This window comes from Spermophilus citellus (assembly GCF_964194105.1).
Source record: "Spermophilus citellus genome assembly, contig: SCAFFOLD_238, whole genome shotgun sequence".
Lineage (NCBI taxonomy): Eukaryota > Metazoa > Chordata > Mammalia > Rodentia > Sciuridae > Spermophilus > Spermophilus citellus.
This window is the reverse complement of record NW_027672789.1, coordinates 1-21,196: the sequence shown is the minus strand read 5'-3', so window position 1 is coordinate 21,196 and position 21,196 is coordinate 1.

Genomic DNA, 21,196 nt, shown 5'->3' with positions numbered 1-21,196 from the left:
TTGTTTTTTCTGTACCCCACCAATCTGATGTTCCTACCAATGCAATTGGTTAATGCACTGATACACAGTTTCTTTTATAAAAGTTCATGGAGGCCAGGCACAGTGGCACACAACTGTAATCCCAGCAGCTTGAATGGCTAAGATAGGAGGATTGCTAAATTCAAAGCCAGACTCAACAACTGAGTGAGATCATGTCTGAAAATATAATATAAAAAGGGCTGGGGATGTGGCTCAGTGTTTAAGTTCCCCTGGGTTCAATCCCTGGTGTGAGGAAGGAAGGAAGGAAGGAAGGAAGGGAGGGAGGGAGGGAGGGAGGGAGGAAGGGGAAGGAAGGAAGGAAGGAAGGAAGGAAGGAAGGAAGGAAGGAAGGAAGGAAGGAAGGAAAGAAAGAACATAAAGAAGAAAAAGAAAGAAAAAATGTGATGTAATCTCTTCCAGAAAGGGACACACACATCATTCAGGGTAACTTGAATCCATGTTCCTTAGTATGATAATTAATATTTGGGTTAAAATGAACTATTTTCTGTAGCTGGGGTTGTTGATGCCTTTAAACCCAATAGATTGGGAAGCTGAGGCAGGAGGATCACAACTTTCAGGCCAGGCTGGGCACCATAGCCAGATCCTTTCTGAAAATCATACTGAAAAGAGCTGGAGATGAAGGAGAGTAAAGGAATCAGATATTATTATAGTGGCATCCCCTTTTTTCACAGAAAATTTCAACTGGGTTTCTCCAGAAATCTTCACCACGGCTAATTTTAGGACTGTCAACAAAAGAGTGTCCACAAAAAAGTTCAGTGTATATAAACTTCCTATGTTTGTGTTGCCCTATTTTACTGGGCTGCTAGTCTGAAAGAAATCAGCACTCCAGGTGCTGGACTCCCCCTTACTAGTTTTTTACACACTTGTATCCAGTATAGTAGTTTGTAGAAATGTGCAAACAAGGCCTCTGGCCTTGAGCTGGGTTTCAGAGAAGTCACCAACTGGGCTCCATGGTAACAGCTGGTGGGGCAGGAAAGAAAGGGGAAAAGTTCTCCCCTCCTCAGGTGCTGTCCTTGAAGGGTTAACTTGGCCAGAACAGAGAAAGAAAAAGCTGCTTTTATGTGTGTGATGTGACAACTTGACTATGGTGACTATGGTTCACAAAGTGGAGACTTTGTGAACTCAGCCATGACACTCAAAAAGCTCATGACTGGGGCAGTTTGTAATCTTTTGTTCATGAAAATTCCCCAAGAACACAGAATGACCTATGGGGCCAATTGGAGACTAACTGACCACAACTTTCAGGCTTGCTTCTGTTGCCTGAACCCCCAAAGTTCCCTTTTGTGGTTTTTGTGCTTAAATATGGAGCCAACTGAAGGCAGGGGCAACACTCTGACCATCTCATTCTTTCGAGAGCAGAGTGTCTGCCACTGGCCAGCAATAAAGGCTTAACTGGAATGAGACTGTGTGGTCTGAGAGTGATTTGGGGGTCCTGGAATTACAATGTGAAATCTGAGCCCCTCCCCATACATGCTGGGTATAAAATTCTGAAACCACCTGAACTCGGGGTTCAGGGGATGGATGGATAAATTACAGCAAAACCAGTGCCCTCTGAGACTGGCTGCAGCCAGATAAAACTGTTTACAGCTACCTTCAGTGCCTTGCCTCCTTTGTCCCTACATCATTATTACCCTGTGTGCTTACCTAACTACAGGACTGGTGTGACTCTACATCATGGACTCTCAGAAAAGGGAGCAGTTATACTGTATTGATGTAGCCCAGGATTCCGTATCCCTGGGATCTATAAACAACCCCCTTATTCCCTTTAAAGCAGTTATTCTGACCAAACACAAGGAAGTGTTAAGTGATTATTTTTTCCCCTCAAGGATAATATTCACAAATAGAAAACAAATGCTTTCAAAAGTGTTGTTCTTGCCAGGGACATTGGCACAGGCCTGTAACCCCAGTTAAGTGGGAGGCTGAAGCAGGAGGATCACAAATTGGAGGCCAGCCCAGATTCCAACACAAGGGGAAGGGAGGAAGGGAGGGGAGAAGGGAGGGGGGAAGGAAGATTGATTTATTCTTTCCAATATTTCACTAAGCGATAATGACAATTAGCAGACTGTGTCTACTTGAAACGAGTGGGAAGAAGGAATGTCTGGCTGAGCTGCCAGGTGGAGGGAAGGTGGCCTTTTAGAAGGCAGGAGGCGACTGCAATATGGAGGACCTCCACTGGGTGGAGCTCCACTGAAAGAAGGAAGGTGCATTTATGATCCTGCTTCCTACACTTTGGGAAAAGTGAGTGTGGGCCACAGGTAGGGATCAAAGTGGACACCTGGGACCTGAGCCTCCCTTCCTAACCCTGGGAACCATGGGACAGGGCCCAGAGCCACCCGACAGCAGCGACTCCGCGCGCCACTCAGCTGCTCACCCGCCCGCCGAGCCCCAAGGCAGGTGCTGACCGCGTACCTTCAGTGAACTCACCATTTTTGGCTTCTCTGGTGACTTGGCGTCCACTGGAGGAACCTCCGGGCACGCGAGATCCCCGAGAACACTGGCAGTGCAGTCACCTGGGTCCCTGGAGCAGAGAACACGGGGGCCTGGAGCAGGCATAGCCCAGTCGGTGAGGAAGAAAAGCCCGCAAGCTTGCGGAAGCCCGCCCTTCCCCTCCCTCTGCGCACTGATTTGACAGTTCCCCCCAGCGACCCGGATGGATGGCCTCCAGGCCCGCCTCTGGATCGTGACTGACAGCTAACATCATCCAATCACAGGCTGAAATTGGGTAGAGTGACAGATTCTTGGCCCCAGCCCATTTCAGGAGGAGCTTCCAAGCTGTGCTGGGAACTAATCCAGGCTTAGCCTCTGGGACAGAGGTGACACAGGCCGCTGAGCTAGGCTTCAGCCATAGAGTGCTTTCCGAACATGGCGAGGCCCTGGGTTTAACCTCAACACAAAAACAAAGCACAGCTTCTCCTGGAGGCTGAGGCTGGAGGAGCCCAAGGTCAGGTCAGCACCTGCAAACAGTGAGACCCTGTCTTCAAATAAAATGAAAAGGGTGGGGATGGAGCTCAGAGGACGGGGTCAAGCCCCATTGGGTTTATTCCCCAGTACCTTAAAAAAGAAAGAATGATATTTTATTATATATTATATAATATATATATATATATTTTATATATTTTTGTATATATAAAATATATATCATATATTTTTTATAAAATACATATAATATATTATATATTTTATATATAAAATATGTATTTTATATAATATATTCCATATATAAAATAGATATTTTATATAATATATTTTATATATATATAAAATATATTTATATATAAAAAATATATATATAATATATATATTTCTCACACCAAGTACATCTAATCAGAATATTATCTATAATATATTATATATATTATATATAATATATTATCGATAATATATATATAATAGATAATATATTATAGATAATATATATATATATATTATAGATTATATATATATATATATATTATAGTTAATATATATATATATTTTTTTTTTTTTCCCCCAGCTGATGCGATCTCAAGTGACTTAGAAAGACACGGTCTCCAAATTTTTGAAACACTTTTTAAAGATATCATATATATGACCCATATATAATGTCTAAAAATGAAAACAATTTGAAAACTATTTAGTAATTCTCCTCACCTCCTGGCCTCTGTTGCTTTGATGAGGCTCCTGATCTATGAAAGGAAGCAACTGGGGTTGGCTCTGATGCCGAAGGCTCCCTCCCCAGCAGAAAGGGTGGGGGAGGAAGGAAGGCAATCCTCTAGGGCAGCAATGTGCTGTGGAAATAAAATGGGTGCTTTGGGCTTAGTATCCATGTTCTACTTCGACTGTTAGGAAGTCTGATGCAGAGACGTGACTCTGGAGACCCCACAGGTCTGGTCAGGTGTTCACCCAAAACCAAACAGAAAAGGTTATGATGCAAAGCAGGAAAGAAACTTTGACCAGTGCAGCTACACCAGGAAGACAAGGAAACCCTGTCCTTACCCTGTCTTCAGATGCTGACAAGGACTTTGAGGTTTTGTAGAATGGGTAATCATAGGCATGTATGGATAGGGGAAATTGATTCTAGGATTTAGTATTATCTGTAGGATTTAAGCTTCAGGCATCTGTGGTCTTATAACTTGTCTGTGAGCTCACGCTCACTTGCCCCCTGGACAAATGTCACTCTATTGCAAAGACTGACCTCACTTTGTCAGGAGGAAGTCCCCCTCCAGTGTATTCTTTCCATGTCAAGGTTTATAAGAAAAGCCACAAGCCCTAGGAAGCAACATACCCCCAGGCGCTGACCCAGCACTCTCAGCATCCTGGGTTTCAACTGATAGTCCAACCAGAAATAAACCAAAACCCTGCTCAGCTGGGCCCATTAACCCTGCATATAAACCATAAAAAATTGCCACTTGAGGCCAATACTGCCTGTCATGTCTATCCCCCTCTTGAAAATTAAGTACAATTTTTTCTCTACTCTTAAGTTGGGCTTTGTGAAGTCTTTCACATCCTGCTCACTGGCCCAAGTTCATTCTACCTATCAATATTGCCCATGGACTAGGGGGGCTATTGGGTAAAAGGTCATATTTCCACAGGTGTGGAAAAGTGGACACATAGTTGCCCAGGGCTGAGAATTGAGTTCCAGGTGCCTTTATTGTCCCCCATGGTAGAGACTGAATGGAGGGCAGGGCACTTTGCCACTGAGCATTGCTTTTATTGTGGTTCAAAGAAGGTGGGTGTGAGCATAACTGTAATGGGCCCGAGAGAATAACTCCAGATGGTGACTCCAAGCTACAATCAATCCAATGAAGAAGTTGACAAATCAGAGGGTAAGACCAAGCATAATTGATCATGCCTGTAATCCCAGAGGCTCAGGAGGCCGAGACAGGAGGATTGCCTGTTCGAATCTAGCCATCAGCAAAAATGAGGTGCTAAGCAACTCAATGAGAGCCTGACTCTAAATAAAATACCAAACATGGATGGGTATGAGAATATAGTATTTTGCTTTAAATGTAGAATTGAGACATAAGAAAGGCAGCCTGAGGGCAAGGAGAGCAAAATGGAGAGTCAAGTGTACAGCCTCAGACTGTGGATGTGGCAGATCCCGAGTCCATGCACCTGAACCACTCTGGACCCACAGGAGGTAGGGGAGGGGTCACCCTGACCAAGAGCGAAAGAAACATTGTTGATTTAGGTAAAGTCAAAAGTGTCTAGCTCCAAGATGCACTCAATCCAAGAAGACTTTCCCGGCACAAAAGGACAAAGGGAGTTGGGGACAACTAAGGTTGTATTGCTTTGTATACAAATATGTGGGGTTTTTGATACCAGGGATTTAACTGAGCACTGCCTAGCCACTGAGCCAAAGTTCCAGCTCTCTTTTTACTTTTACACAGGGTCTGGCTAAGTGGCTTAGGGCCTCCCTAAGCTGCAGAGGCTGCTTCAAACTTGCAGCTTTCCTGCATTAACCTCCCAAACCAGTGGGATGTCAGGCATGTGCCACTCTGCCCTGCAGCATGCTTCTTTAAACAGCCCAGTGGGACACAGTGAAACCCAGGTGAAGATCTGGAAGATGGTGCACCCCATAGTACTTTGCCAAAGAGGAACTGGGGTGGGAAGCGGGGACCCTTGTGAACCAGAGGATAGAATGCTGACTGCAACTTGCCTGCTCGCCCACATGTTCCATCCTGAACACTGTCAGCGAAAGCTGTGCTTTTTCTGTACCTATGTCTCTTAGTCTTTTAGGGGACAAACACAAGAATGGTGGGAACAGACGGTTAAGAGAATAATCCTATAAAATGGGACCACCGTGCTGACCTGCATGTGCATTCTTTTCCAAAAAGCAGTTTACCTGCAACTCTGCCTGGCCCAAGTGGACAGGAGATGTCACATTCCTCAGCCAACTACCTGTGATCTGCATGAGAAATGCAGGCAGGAAACCCCCTAAGAGGAACCCAAGTGACTATGCGGGGACAGACTCTGTGACTCTTTCCACAGACCAGATTTTGGAAGAAAGGATAATTCTTTGGATAAGAATCCAATTAGAATAGCTCAGCGTGGGCCAAGGTGACATAGAGTTGCCATGACTGTCGAGTCTTGAAAGTTTGATGTCACCCTGCTGTCAAAAGTCAAAAAGTGCACCTGGGCAGGAGTCTCTGGAAATTTACCAGGGACTCCAATAAAACTAGAGTGCAGAAGAGGCACAGGGTCCGTCTGCTTTCTGAGAGGACCCACTATCGCCCTTGAGAATGTCTCCTTCCCCTTCAAAAAGTTCATGGTGTTACAGGGTGACATGTCTGAAAACTTTCTGATGTGATTGCAAAAATCATGGGTTCAAGGGGGTCTTTTCACTGCCTCAGTTTCTCAGGAGGTCCCAGCTCTATAATGAGTTCATTCTCTCTCTAAAAAAAAAAAATCAGAAACCTTCATTAACAAACAGCAAAACAAAACAAACAACAAAAAAATAGATCAGTAACATGCTAGAGCAGCCTCCGCAATTTAGCTTCACTCTGTCTCAGAATAAAACTTGCAATAGAGATGTAGTTCAGGGCATGTAGTTCAGAGGGCCGGGCATGGTGGTGCACATTTCAAGTCACAGGAGCTTGTGAGGCTGAGGCAGCAGGACCATGAGTTCAAAGCCAGATTCAGCCATGGTGAGGTCCTAAGCAATTTGGTGAGACCCTTTCTCTAAATAAAATACAAAATAGGGCTGGGGATGGGGCTCAGTGCTTGAGTGCCCCTGCGTTCAATCCCCAGTCCCCACCCTCCCTCCAAAAAGACATAAGAAAATAGAATGTAAAAGGGCAGATATAAAACTAACGACATCAAAAGTGACATTATATGGGAATTGACTGAGTGATCCTATCCAAAGGTAGAGGTCATTAGAAAAATAAAAATACAAACAATGTCCAATTCTACGCACCTGAGACCCAGATCAGGAAATGTAATGAGCAAACTAGTCCCATCTTTGCCCCAGATCTCCCTCCTGGCTGCCTGATTCCTTTTTCTTTGGGTTCTATGATGTCTCCTCTGACCTTAAGGGTTCACAGAAAGAGAGAACGAGAAAGAGAGAGAGAGAGAGAGAAAGAGAGAGAGAGAGAGAGAGAGAGACAGAGAGAGAGAGAGAGAGAGAGAGAGAGAGAGAGAGAGAGAGAGAGAGAGTGAGTTTCAGGGGTTGATGTAGTGATCTGTCAGAGCCTCTTGCTTCAGGACTGGAAGGCGAGGAGTCATTCAGAGTGGCTCCCCACATATCTCCTCTTCCTTAATATTTGAAGGCGATTGGGAAATTGTATCTTTCAGTCACTGGATTCTTGGTCCGAGGTCATCATGATCTACTATTGAAACACAAAAGGCATTAGTAGGAAACATACTATCTCTGGGACATAGGCAACTTGGAAGATCCAGGTTAGTAGTAGTAGTAGTAGTAGTATTCTGCCAAACACTCATCAGAAGATCCTTCATCTTTTCTTGATTTTATTGGGAAGCCTTGGACTTTGCAATGGTAACATTGACATTTTCATTTGGCATGGCGCTTCAGCCTCTCCACAAACCACGGAGCAGAGGGCTCAGTCACAATATTTATCACAGTGGCCTTTTAGAGCATTTTAACTCAGTTCTAGTTTTACCAACAACATTTATCTGACTATGAAAGCTCTTGGAAGGAATTTAAGCCCGATGTTAAGAGAATCCCTATGTTGTAAGTTTGAAACAGAGCCATAAAGACTGTATCATGGAAGCAAGGGATAATATTTAAAGTGGTCACTTCATGAGACCAGGAGATGGCCTAGGTCTGGATAACTGGCATGCACCTGTTTCAGACCTGAATCGTAACTTCAGCAGAGTGTAGCTCTGAAATATCAGCTGGGAATAACTAAGATGAGTTGTATGCATACAGGCTACAGGATAGTCATCATCCTTTCTCTTAATTCTCACATTTAAGGAATCTGTTAGGTCTGTCAGTGATGTAGATATTCTGACGGCAAAAGACAAACATCCTAACATCCTTTTGGGTGCCATGTCATGAGAGTTAGGGTATTACCAGTAAAACCTCCAGGTGACAGGCATCCTCCTGTAATTATTCTTGTCCATTCTAGTAGACCAGCCTAAATGCATCCACTATTTCTAGTCCTCTTGTGTGGTCCTGACTAGATATTTGCATAATACTCAGGAATACTCAGGAATAATAATTAGGAAACATGCCAATTTCCATTGTAGAATTATCAGGACAACCCTAGGTTGGTGGATACCTTATGTAAATAACTGGCCTGTAGAGAAAAATTCTATTTCAACAATCCTTCTCTTTGGACAATGGTCCAGATAAGGAGTCTTAATTTCCAAGGGCCAGCATGATTGTCTGGTTTAGGTTTCTCGTATGGTTTCTTTTCCTCAAATATAATCCCAGACAACTTGTTTGCCATAGGATCAACATATAACTGGGCACTACAGTCAGTAGGATTAATCTAGTTTCATGGGTGGGATTTCCAGTCCAAACTACAATGTACATTAAAAATGGATCTGAGTGCTGGGGTGGTGGCTCGGTGGTGGAGCGCTTGCCTAGCACTTGCGAAGCCCTGGGTTTGATCCTCAGCACCACATGAGAAAATAAACAAAATAAAGGTATTGTTTCTATCTACAACTAAAAAAATTAATTTAAAAAAATAGATCTGAGAAATGGGTCCATAGAAGTCTCTTCATAATTTTTGCTTACCTGACAAGCTCATGATGCTGCATGGTTGGAAAATCTGCAGTTGGAAGATTTACCTTCCTGTGTCAGGTTTTTCCGTCATTTTCATGATGACAGGTTTAATTTCTATCTTTTCAAATCTGATTTAATTTACTGAATCATATTCAGCAGCAGTCAACATGATTCAGTAAATTCAGCAGCAGTCTCAATTTTTTTTTTGGGGGGGATGGTGCTGGGGATTGAACCCAGGGCCTTGTGCATGTGAGGAAAGCAACCTAACAACTGAGTTATATGCCCTGAGATTCTCAATGTTACAATTAAGAAAAAAATTAAATATTTTGTAAGATCAAGTGTGTGCCTCTGGGGTCCAGTGTTCCCCCTTTTCTTTATTTTAAAATTGAGTAAAGACTTGGCATAAGCCATAGTATCATCAGTTTAAGTTATGGATAGTAGTACAAGTATTTAAATGATCAGATTTAACTTGTATTGATTATTGTAATTTCCCAATATATATACTAGTTGATCCATTCTAACAATTTACAGGGAATCCTCAATCTCTTTCTGAGAGAAGGTCTCAAAATATCTTCATGTCTCAGAATATTATCCTTTAAATAGGTGTCTCTTGATTGTCTTTTTAAAAATGTCATTAAACATTATATAAATCCTACCATATTTTTATGGATAATAGTTCCAGTCAGAGAACTTCTATCATGTCCATGAATTTTCAACAAGGTTTGCAACTTTTATTGCTCAAAACTAACGTACAACTTTAATTTGGAGAACCTCAGTCCTAATAAAATTCCCAGATCTCAAAATGATTCAACAAACAAAATATGCAAGAATAGACAGTCTTTGAATCAATCAAATTTAGTCTCCAAGGAGAATTGTAAAAATTAGAATCTAAGTCAGCAGTTTAATGTATTTAGTGTTTAATCAAAGATGTGAATTTATTCACCCAAATTAATCCTTGCCTTAAACAATAAGAATCATTAGGCAATAAAGACTTTGCTTAACAGAATTAAACTTAATATTTTAATACGTCTTTATCATGTCAAAATATGAACAAAAAATATTAGCTCAGTATCAGCATAGAGAGTAAAATCAGGGAAATAGCCTGAAATATCCTTGAATTAATCAGTTAAAACTTTTAGTCAGTCCAGTACATACAAATCTTTTTTTTTTACATTTCTATATTATCTATCTAATTAATAATATAAATATATTTCTACTTAGGAAAATATCTTTATCATAAAAACCTAGAATATAAAGATCTTGGTTTACCCAAAGATGATTTCTTTCTACTTAGGTCCTCCAGTGTGTGCTTCTCCTCTGTTGAAATTCCTTTTAGAATTTTTCCTGGTTACACTTTGAAATGATTTCTGAAAATAATTTCTGAAAAATAATTATCTTTGTACCTTGATAAAAAAAGAAATATCAATGAGGGCTGGGGTTGGGGTTCAGTGGTAGCACACTTGCCTGGCATGCATGAGGCACTGGGTTCGATTCTTGGCAATGCATACAAATAAATAAAAAAGGAAAAGGCCCATCAACAACTTAAAAAAATATATATTTTTTTTAAAAAAAGAAAAGAAATATCAATGTAAATATAGTTAAAGTCCTTGGATATTTCTGTAGATAAGGCATAACCTATAATTAATACAGTAGAATTGATTAACTTTATGTAACCACGTGGTTCTTAAGATATTTTGGATCCATTTCAATTTGTTTTAACTAGGAGTGAACGCTTTCATGTGACGTCACGTGATGTAGCTGATGATCCTTGTGTATACATCTATTTATTTCTTGTAATTATATAGTCAGGAACAAGAAGAGGGATTTGGGGGCCATCCCAGGAACATAGATGGCTTTGTTTCTGCGATAAGCAAATGCATCCCCGACTTACAGCCATCTGATCTAGTAGGAGATTCAGAAAATACACACACACACACACACACACACACACACAGGCTGAACCCTTTTATTGAGGAGAAGCCATTCAAATGAGGCCAGGGGTCAGGTTTCAGGGGGCTGAGTCTAGCTTCCTGATGTCTTGTTCACAAGAGGCTTGGTTTCAGCTTTGGAGTTGTTCTGTATCCTCACTTGCAGGGAAAGCATGAATGAGAGTCAGACCCCATCATTCCTCCTCCAATTAAAAAAATCCTGCAGGAGAAGGGTGGAGTTGTGGGAAGGGCGCCCCCTGCCGGGCTCTTGCAGGGACACGCGGCTGCAGAGTTCTTAGGGTCCCTGTTAGCCTCAGATTGTGTCACCTGAGCAGCAAGTGGAGACCTACTCTAAGATCCCCCAGATTTCAGAGATAGGGGTATTTGCACAGAGCATATCAATAACCTTTGGAAAACATTCATTAGTAAAATAATGTTATACTGAAGTATGCATAGATTTTGGAATGCTTCAGTCTAGAGACTGTTTTCACATTCTTTATGATGTTTGAAGAGAAAATTCTTATCAATTTGATGAGGTACTCTTTATCAAATTTTCTGTTCTTGCTGGTGTAGTGGTTCATGCCTGTCATCCCAGCAGCTCAGGAGGCTGGCGCAGGAGGACTGCGAGTTTCCAACCAGCCTTGGCAAATTAGTGAGGCCTGAAGCAACTCAGTGAGATCTTCTCTCTAAATAAAATATAAAGAAGAGCTGGGCATGTGGATCAGTGGTTAAGTGCCCATAGGTTCAATCCTCCATACCAAGAAAATCAAATAAAAAATAAAAATTTTTTAAAAGTGGTTTCTGATTGTACCTTCACTATGATTCTAAGACATCTATCCTCTCTCAAGATCCCCAAAATTCCCTCTTGTTTTTTGCCTTGATAATTCGAGTAATTTCAGTATTTGCATTTCTGTGTGTTCCATGACACTAGAGTATATTTTGACACATTATACATACATACAGTGTAACTTATTCTGCTTAGGATCCCAGTCTTTTAGTTGTACATGATGTGGAGTTACCCTGGTCTGTAGTTATATATGAACATAAAAAATGTATCCCATTCAGTTTACTCTCTTTCCTATATCATTCCCCTCCCTTTCCATAAGTTCCCTTTATCTAATCCAATACACTTTTATTTTTTCCCTCCTCAACCTCCCTGTGTGTGTGTGTGTGTATCACATTTTCTTTAACCATTCATCTGTTGAAGGGCAACTAGGCTGATTGCATAGTTGAGCTATTGTGAATTGAGTTGCTGTAAACATTTTTGTGGCTGAGTCACTGTAGTGCACTGATTTTTAAGTCCTTTGGATATAAATCGAGAAGTGGCATAGCTGGGTCAAATGGAGGTTCCATTTCAAGTTTTCCAAGGAATCTCCATACTGCTTTCCAGAGTGGTTGCACCAATCTGCAGTCCCACCCACAATGGGTGAGTGAACCTTTTCCCCACCTACTTGCCAATATTTAATGATACTTGTATTCCTGAGAATGGCCCTCCTGACTGGAGTGAGAGGAAATAGTTTTAACTTGCATTTCTCTAATTACTAGAGATATTGAACTTTTTTTTCATATATTTGTTAACCATGGGTGACTGTATGTTTAGTGTGTGACTGGTGCTGGGGCTGCAGCTTCATCATTCTGCAGGACAACTTTTGAATTTTCTAGAATCATTTTAGAAACACTTCTGTCCTCATTGAAATTCTTGGTCCATTTACTATAATGAATTGTTCACAGTTGTGTGCATCATTCCATCTTCAAATACTCCCAGTGGTTTATAAGAATCCAATCTCAGGCTAGAACTTTGTGGTTTGTTCACTGTAGTTTTTCAGTAAGAATTGATGTCACTGTGCTGAACCACAGAGTTTTGTCATGTATTTGAAAGAGTGGGTCATAGTTTTGGTTTTCTTCACAAATTGATGTGGGTTTTAGGGAACTTGTCAATTTCTCTCCAAGTTTGGAGAATACACTGAATCCTTATGTCAATTTGTGGTGCACTGTTTTCTTTTACTTTTTTGGAAATTTAAAAAATATATTTATAAAAACTTATGTGACTTTTACAAAACAATTATAGAATTCACAAAGATTTAACAAAATTCAAGCCCAATTGAAGTTTATTACAATAATCTTTCCTAGACTTGTTAGGCTCAAATCCAGGACCCCCAAAGACCACCAGAGACCAAGATCCTTGTAAGCAGCAAAGAATTGTTTATTGGGAGCTAGGTTGGTCCTCCATGTGCATCCAGCAACTTGTGATGCTGAGAGGCCCCTAGCCCAGGGTTTGCAGCAGTTTTATATACTCTCTGGGGAAGGCAGGGACTTCACATATGTCATAGCATCTCTTGGCAAATCATCACACACCGTGGGAAAATCATAAAACAACTCTAAAACATGATTAGCACATGCACTGGTGGGAACAAGTTGGGTAGGGGTGATTGATTAGTACAGAGGGGGATTCATTTGAACTGGTTGGTTTAGGCCACGAGGATTGTATGTGCTGAACTACATGGTTTCCCAACATGTTATCAACCACCATAAACTACGGGGAGGGTCATCTCGCATCCCAGGTATTTCCCTATCTCATGCTGATTGGTGGCTGCTAGGGGGTTGCGATGGGTCCCCACCTAAACTGAGTCAGGGACACCTGGCACAGCAGATATCTCCTGTTATTTGCAGAAAAACAACTCAGCCGGGTGCATTTATGCCTAGGAGTGCTCTGTGGGTCTTTTAAAGGACAAGGGTCATGCCCCTTCCTTGAACAGGCTTTGCTCTGAGGTACAGGCTGGTTTTTCAGACTCAATGGCATTTTTGTAACAAAGGTTGGGGGATCTCTGATCTCTGTGCCCTTCAACAGATGAATGGATAAAGAAATTTTGGTGTATATACAGAATGGAATACTATGCAGCCTAAAAGAAGAACAAAATGATGACATTTACCAGCAAATAGATGGAAATGGAGAATATCATGCTAAGCGAAATAAGCCAGTCCCAAGAAATCAGAGGCCAAATGTCTTCTCAGATATGAAGATCTAATTCACAATAAGGGTGAGGTTCTTGGGAAGAATAGAGGAAATTTGGATTAGACAGAGGGAAGTGAAAAAGGGGGAGGGGCTATGGAGGTAGATTGAAAGTAAAATAAATCAGATGTCATTACTCTCTGTACATATATGACGTCATGACCAGGGTAACTCTATATCCTGTGCAACCAGAAAAATGAGTAGGTATAATCCACCTATGTACAATGTGATGACCAAATGATTCTGCTGTCCTGTGTAACTAATTAGAATCAATAAAAAATATTTTCAAAAGTTCATCGTACATTTTTTTATAAAAACAGTATCAAGTACTTGGGAAATAATTCCCAAGTATTTAAATGAAATCATGAAGATGTATAGACAGTAGTTTAGCAAGCAGAAAGCAGTTAAGATTAGAATGTGAGTCTTGAATCAATCATCACTCCTAGCAAATTAAATGTAGAAAACCATAATAACAGAAAGAAAAGAATTCAGAATCCAAGTAGGAAATAGGAGTCACATCCTGAATGTGAACTTGGACCCTGGGAGTTCAGCTGTCCGTCAAAGCACTGGTCTCTCCACCCAGCCACAGGGTGCATTTGTGAATGGGCTGCAAACTCTTCCTATTTTCTGTGTTTCCTGCCCCAGGATTTCTGCTGAATGCTGTGACTAAACTTTTGACCACTTGTCCTCAAATTCCACTTCAGATCTACTTCTGAAGAAAACGTTTCTCCTCCCACATGAAGAATGATATAAACATTTCAATGGCTTAAATATGTTTAATTACCCCCACCCTCAAATCTCACTGCCTTGCTAACCCGTGTCCAATGAACAAGTCACTTTCTGGGTTTTTTTAAACTTCTTGACTCTTTTTCAAGCACATGTACCTCTTCCTTGCTCCTCTTCATCCTCACATTGTAGGAAACTCCGTGGAGACTTGGGACAGTCTCCCTTCACCTGTGGGCTGAGGCCAATGATTTGCTTTTATTCATGAGGGTGTCTCTGGGACCTGGACCAAGGAGGCCTCATCTGTGACACAAAACAGCCCTGGGCCCAGGTTGAGGAGTGAGGTTCAGCAAGATATTGAAATGTTTTCAAGACAGGTAAAGGGGCGACATGGTGCACAGAGAAACAAACATACTCACTGAGATTGTCCCAGTATTACTCTGTCCCTATATCTTATTTATTTTTTTTTAGGTGTAGTTGGATACAAAAACTTTATTTAATTTTTATTTATTTTTATGTGGTGCTGAAGGACAGCAGGTTGCAATTTCTGAGCAGCCTTCAAAAGGAATCTTCTGCCCTTATGGGGGCCTTTATTTTTATATCATTTTTGTAGATATCTTTCCAGGTAGTTAATAAATACTTTCAAAGCCCCAAACTTATTTGATGTCCATACTTTTCAAGAGTCACAATATTTTCTGACATATTGATTATCTAAGATATATTGAGGACATGGTTTAGAATATTTTCCTGTAACCTTTGGCAATCAGGACTAAATATTTACATTTTTACCTTAATCACTAGGTGCACACTGTTGTGGGGCAGGTCACTCAGAAAACACACCAATTCCCAGTTCTGTCCAAATGGACAGAATTTAGCTGGCCAGCCAGGGACAGCTCCCTGCAGGACCTATAACTGTCTCTGCAAGGAATAGACCCAAGCCTCAGCATAGGAGAAGCATTTCTTACATGATATGAAGTCTCAGGGTAAAATGGAGTCTGTTTGGTCATTGCTCATATAACCTGGCCCATAACACTATACTACACAACTCGACTACATGTCTCCTGGTCTATTATTAACTTTTAATTTTAAATCATACGTATAATTACTTCATTAACCTTTAACTTTAAAGCACACCTATAATCATTAGTAAGCTTTCTTACTTTCAATCTAAAGTCCCAGTAAAACACACTTCAAATAGTGAAACACACTTAAAATAGTGAAAGCCTATTATTCCGAAGTGACTCTAAAATATATCTATATTAATTTTACATTATTCTATTTTAATTTCCAAAGTAATTTCCTTTTTTTATATATGACCTATTTAACTGTTTTCTTAATGTTTCCTTGATCCTTGGTCAAAGCCCACCAAATCTCGTGTCTTTTTAGTCTTTTAACTAAAGGGCAGGTTCTGCACCTCAACCCATTTGCCATTAATATTAACTCTGGGTTTTCCACTTTCATCATGAATTCTCGTGTGAGGCAGAGGAGGGGTGTTAATGGGGGGAATGTATTTTTATGAGCCTCTTGTCCTCGAGGGGAATACTATAATCTTCCTTTAATTTAGCCAGTTACATAGGGTGGTCCTTGTTGGCACAGTGATTGTTTTTCTGTAACTAGTCTATTGTAGAGGTTGTGGCTTTGGAAGGGAGGGGGACATTAGTGGGCACTGTTAACCCTGGGATAAACATTTCTTGTGGATTAGGCTTTTCTTGGGAACTTTGATTGGTCATCTTTCCCCTGTGAATTTCTTAAGGAATAACACTATTGTTTGTATCCTGAGAGTGATTGAAACACACCTTGGGGCCTGGCTCAATTGTGTCCTTAGTCTCATTCTGGGAATTTTCCTGCATTCTCAGGCAACACGTACTTTTATTATTGATTGACGGGTGCCCTGTTCTCCACATCAGGAGGATCATAAACCAAACACTTAACATTCTCCATGGTTTCGGTTTCCAGATGGTGTGGCCCTGCCACAGCATCCCCCACACTGTGACCTGTCAGACAGCAGATGACAGGAACCCCTTCACCAACTCCTGATTGTGAAAAACCCCAGGAAAAAAAAGATAAATTTAATTAAAAAAAAAAGAAGAACTGTGAAGTAGCTTCATCAGAACCCAACATGCCTGCTCTGTACTGAACAGGTGATTGAGAGCTGCCTAGGCCAGGAAGTACTTAAGCATTAAGAGCTCCTTAGGACCAGATGCTCCTGAGCTGGTCAAAAGGTGGGAACGAGATGAGCTGAAGGGGGAAGGACAGGATGGAGCAGCCAAGGACACATTAATCAAAAACTTTGTAGCTCCCTGTAGGGAGGGGCAATTGCTGGGACAAGCTATCTTAACAGCAGATTGGCTCAAGGGCAGGTTCTGGAGAAGGGTGGAGGAAGGGCACTGAAGGAATTGACATTTCAATCCCTCAGGGAACAGTCTCCAACTGGCCAGACTCATCAAAATTGGCCTCACCCCTTTTCCCTGTCTAGACTGACTGGTTTAATTCTGACTTCACCCCAGGTCCTGCAAGCACAAAGTAGCAAGAGTCCAGCCCCCTAGAGATTCCCAATGTGGAGTCTGGTGGAGCTGAATTTGCACCAATTCTATGAGAGAGGTGGGGCTGTCCCAAGACCCTTGGACGGAATAAAAAAAGGGGGGGGTTCCCTAAGCTGCCCTGGCTGCCTTGGGAGTCACCCTGCTTGTGCCCCATCATGATTATGCAGCTCCAGAAGCCCCAGCTTCACCGGGAGGTGGGGACCCGGGAGAACCTGTTTCCAGGCGCTACTCCCCAGGCCCAGAGTTGGGAGGTTAATCAGATCAAGTGAGCCACCTGGGTCCAGGAGCGCGCCCAGCAGCCCGGTGTGCGGAGACGCCAGCCCAGGAGGATCGCGCCCAGATCTGGGGTCTAGGTCCTTCCCAGGTGCCAGCGCACAGCCATGGGATCCACGCAGAGGTGCGCTCCCAGGCCCAGGGGATGCACCTCGGCCACCGCCAGGTGCGCGGGACCCCAGGGACCGAGCCACTCAGGCCTGGGGAGGGGAGGAGCGTGAGACCCTGGGAAGGAAGCGGAGGTGCTCGGAAATGGCGAGTCACCAAAACCCAGCCCCAGGCGCATTCTCTGCTCGGCCCAGAGAGCCGCGCTGGGGTGGGGCGCAGAGGAAGGTGGGGGGCCGAGCAGGAGGAGGGGGCTCAGGCCGAGCGGGGGGGGGGGCGGGTTGAGTCGCGGAAACTGCGCTAGCGACTAAGGCGGGGCCACTCCCGGGTCAAGGGGGGGTGACACGCCTCCCCACGCTGAGACTCTCGGGCCTCCGAACCCCTCCAAGACCCGCTCCCTGCCCCCTCATGGCCTGTGTCCCCCACACCAGGTCGGCACAGATGCGCTGAAGTGTCCCCACACTAAGTCCCGCTCTGCCCCTCCCATTTGGAGCCAGGACCCCTCCCCAGGGCCAAGTCCCACAATCTCTATAAGGCACGTCCCCTGCCCCATCCTGACATGGCTGTGACACCCTCCACACACACATTTTTTTAAGACCCACAGTCGGATGCCCGTGTCTCCCCAATAAATTCGAAGCCCTCCGTGTCCTATCCTGGTCCCCACCCCCAGCCATGGCCTGTCACACACTCTAAGACAAAATCCTGTCCCTCCCCCAACATGGACTTGACCCCAGCTGAGACTCCTGTCCAGTCCCCTCCCAATATGGCGTCTCGCCCGATCACTCCCCAAATACCACCAGGTCCCAACTTGGGGCTCCGCTTGAGTCCCCACCACACAACCCATGTCCCCTCCCTGCTGCTGCTGGGGAGTCCCCAGGAACAGTCTAACCCACTGCTGTCCCGCTCCCCGGCCTCTCTCCCCTCCCCCCAGCACTGATGGTCCCTCCAACACTAGGGCCGCCCCTTCCCCTCCTAAGTCACTCCCCACTTCGCTCCTGGGACCAAGTGTCCACACTGGGGCAGCTCCGCGGTGCCCAAAACTAAGGCCCGCCCCTGTCCTGCCTCCAGCAAGTCCAGCCCCCCCATCCTAGGGCACGCCCCATGCACCACCCCACCTTAAGACCTAGTCTCCCCCTAGACAGGCCCTGGTGGGCTCCTGGGCACGTCCCCTCCCAGCCTCATCTAGGCATTGCCCGCTCACACTGAGGCACGCCCCTTGCTCCACCCCCAGCACATCCCCCTCTAGGACACGCCCCTTGCTCCACCCCCTGCAGTCCATTGGGCACTTTAGAACACGCCCTTGCACCGCCCTCCACCCTGTGTCCCCCTCGGAAGGCCCCATCCAGCTCCTGGGCGAGTCCTCCTCGCAGCCCCAGCTCCGTGGTGCCCAACACTCAGGCCCGTCCCTGGCCCACCCCCAGCACGCCCACACCCCCCACTCTAGGACACGCCCCGCCCTGCTCCTGGTCCCCAAGTCCCCCATCCCGCCCCAGGGCAGCTGTGCAGGGCCTTATGACCCTCCCCCGGTGAGGACCCTTGACTTTCCCCCATCCCCGCCCCCGGCCACAGCTTTGTCCCCCTCCCAGCGCTAGGACAGGCCAGTCCCAATCTGAGTCCTCCAGTCCGCCCACTGCGCCCTCGCCCGTCCCTGATCCTCCAGCAGTGGGACCTGCCTCCAGTCCCCCTTCCACCAGGCGCACAAGATCTATGGCAGCGCCCGCCCCTTCCCTCTGGCTACCATCCCCCCCCCACACACACGCACTGTGATGTCGCAGTGACTCCGCCCACCTGCTCTCCCCGGTTGCCCCACCCCCAGCGCGTCCTAGACAGCTGAGTCCCTCTGGGTCCTGGGGCAGGTGGAGCCCAGGACCCGCCAGTGACGCTGGGGCGGTGGGGCGCCTGGCCCCCTGTTCAGACGTTCAGGGACTCTCTTCTCTGCCGGCTGCACTGCGTCTCTGAGGTTGCTTTGAATCCCCCATCTGTGGTTTAAAATCCTAGTGTCCTGCCTGCCGCTTGGCGCAGCCTTGGAGCTCCGGGCACCTTGGGCCAAGGCGCCTGCTAACCATCAGCGCCTCCTGACCCGCCGAGGACCCCAAATGGCAGGACCCAGGCTCTGGACCCCAATTTCACCCCGGCTTTACTGAGAGTTGAGCTCAAATGACCTTAACCCAGAGAACCCATTTAGTGACAAAACAAACTGAGAGAGACCATGACTTGCACAACAAGAAAGGGTGTTTCCAGCGTCACCCAGGGTGTTGGTAGCCACAAAAGGTCACCACAAATGCATTCAGAAATCTCCCAGGATTCAGTAGCCCTATGTCCAAAAATAAATGGGGAGAAAAAACTGAAAGAAAGTGAAAAACTTGTAAGTCAGGCATTTGTCACAGCACATTGTTACAACTGTTTGGTTATGATTTGTTAATCCTTTACTGTGCCTAGATTATAAATTATACATTATGACAGGCATCTATATATACTGGAAAAGTACAGTCTATCTAGGGTTAGGTACTAGCTGAACTTTCAACATCCTCTGAGATTTTTGGAATGTGTCCCCAGAAGATAAAGAGGGGACCTCTGCTGTTTGCATGGGGTTAAAGTGATGGAACTTTCTTATTATAGGGCTCAGTTTCTGATTGCTTGCTGAGAATCTCCAGTTTGGGTGCAGGGAGGAAATGGGCCTCTCTTAGCGTAGGTCTTGATTGGACATTAGCAGTAGGGACTCCACCCTGGTTTTCTTTGGGCTGTTGGATTCCATGCAAAACCAGAGACTTCCCACAACTGGATAATTCTCTTGGGGCTCAGTTGGCCTCATAGGAGTTTGGTTCAAGCCCTCACCAGAAGCCTGACATCTACATATGCATGGTGTATATTTTGCATGCCAAATCCTGTACATTTATTTCCTCTGCAGGGACTCCACCCTGCTTCTCCTCCTGGTATGTTGGCTTCTGCAGACCTGTAAGCAGAAATCACCGAACGCCTCGAAGCCAAACATCCTGCTGATCTTGGCAGATGATCTGGGCATGGGGATGTTGGTTGCTATGGGAACCTTACACTGAGGTAGAGTGCGGTTTGGGTGGTGGGGTGGTGCCTTGTGTGCAGTTTCGTGGAATAATTCACTTAAAATCCACCAGTGCAAATGAAATTTCTTAGTGCTGCAGAACTCAGCACCAAAAATGATTGTTTTCCAACAGTAAAAATAGGGTCTTAGGCCTCTCAAACAACTTGAGGCCCTGCTGGGTTTGTAAGGGTTTTCCTGGGGCTGGTGTAATAAATAACCAAAAACACAGAGACTTCAATATAATCCAGGAACCACCACCCCTCCCCCAGCCCTGGAGGGCAGAGGCTGAGACCAGAGTCCCAGGCTGAGCTCCCTCCATGGGCTCCAGGAAGGCTCCTCCCACCTCTCTAGCTCCTGGGGCTCCAGGTGGCCCTTGGCAGAACAATATAGTGGCCCCTCAAAAGCTTAAGATTGAATCACAATATGACCCAGCAATGCCACCGCAGGGTTCAGACCCAAAGGATTTGAAAGCAGTGAGTCCAAAAGATACTCTCATATCCTGTGTTCACAGAAACCCTGATCCCCAATATGACTGGAGACTACGGCAAAACGCATGTCCTAGTGAGGTGTGGGGGAGCCAAGGCCAAAATGGGGGCCAAGGAGAAGGTCTGAATGGGGGTCCTTGGGGACATCTGCCTCTCATGTAACTCAGATGTCAGGATATTCCTGTGAGGACGTGTCACCTGACCTGCGAGGGCTTCCACGTCTCCACAAAACCCTCGCAGATGGAAGAGTCTGCAATTTCTTGCTTCTCTGGAGCGGTCCCCAAGCCCCGAAAGCAGAGCCCTTTTCCTCCACGATGCTGAAAGCTAACGTTCTCTCTCTGCTTCTTGTAACCGCTAAGGGTGA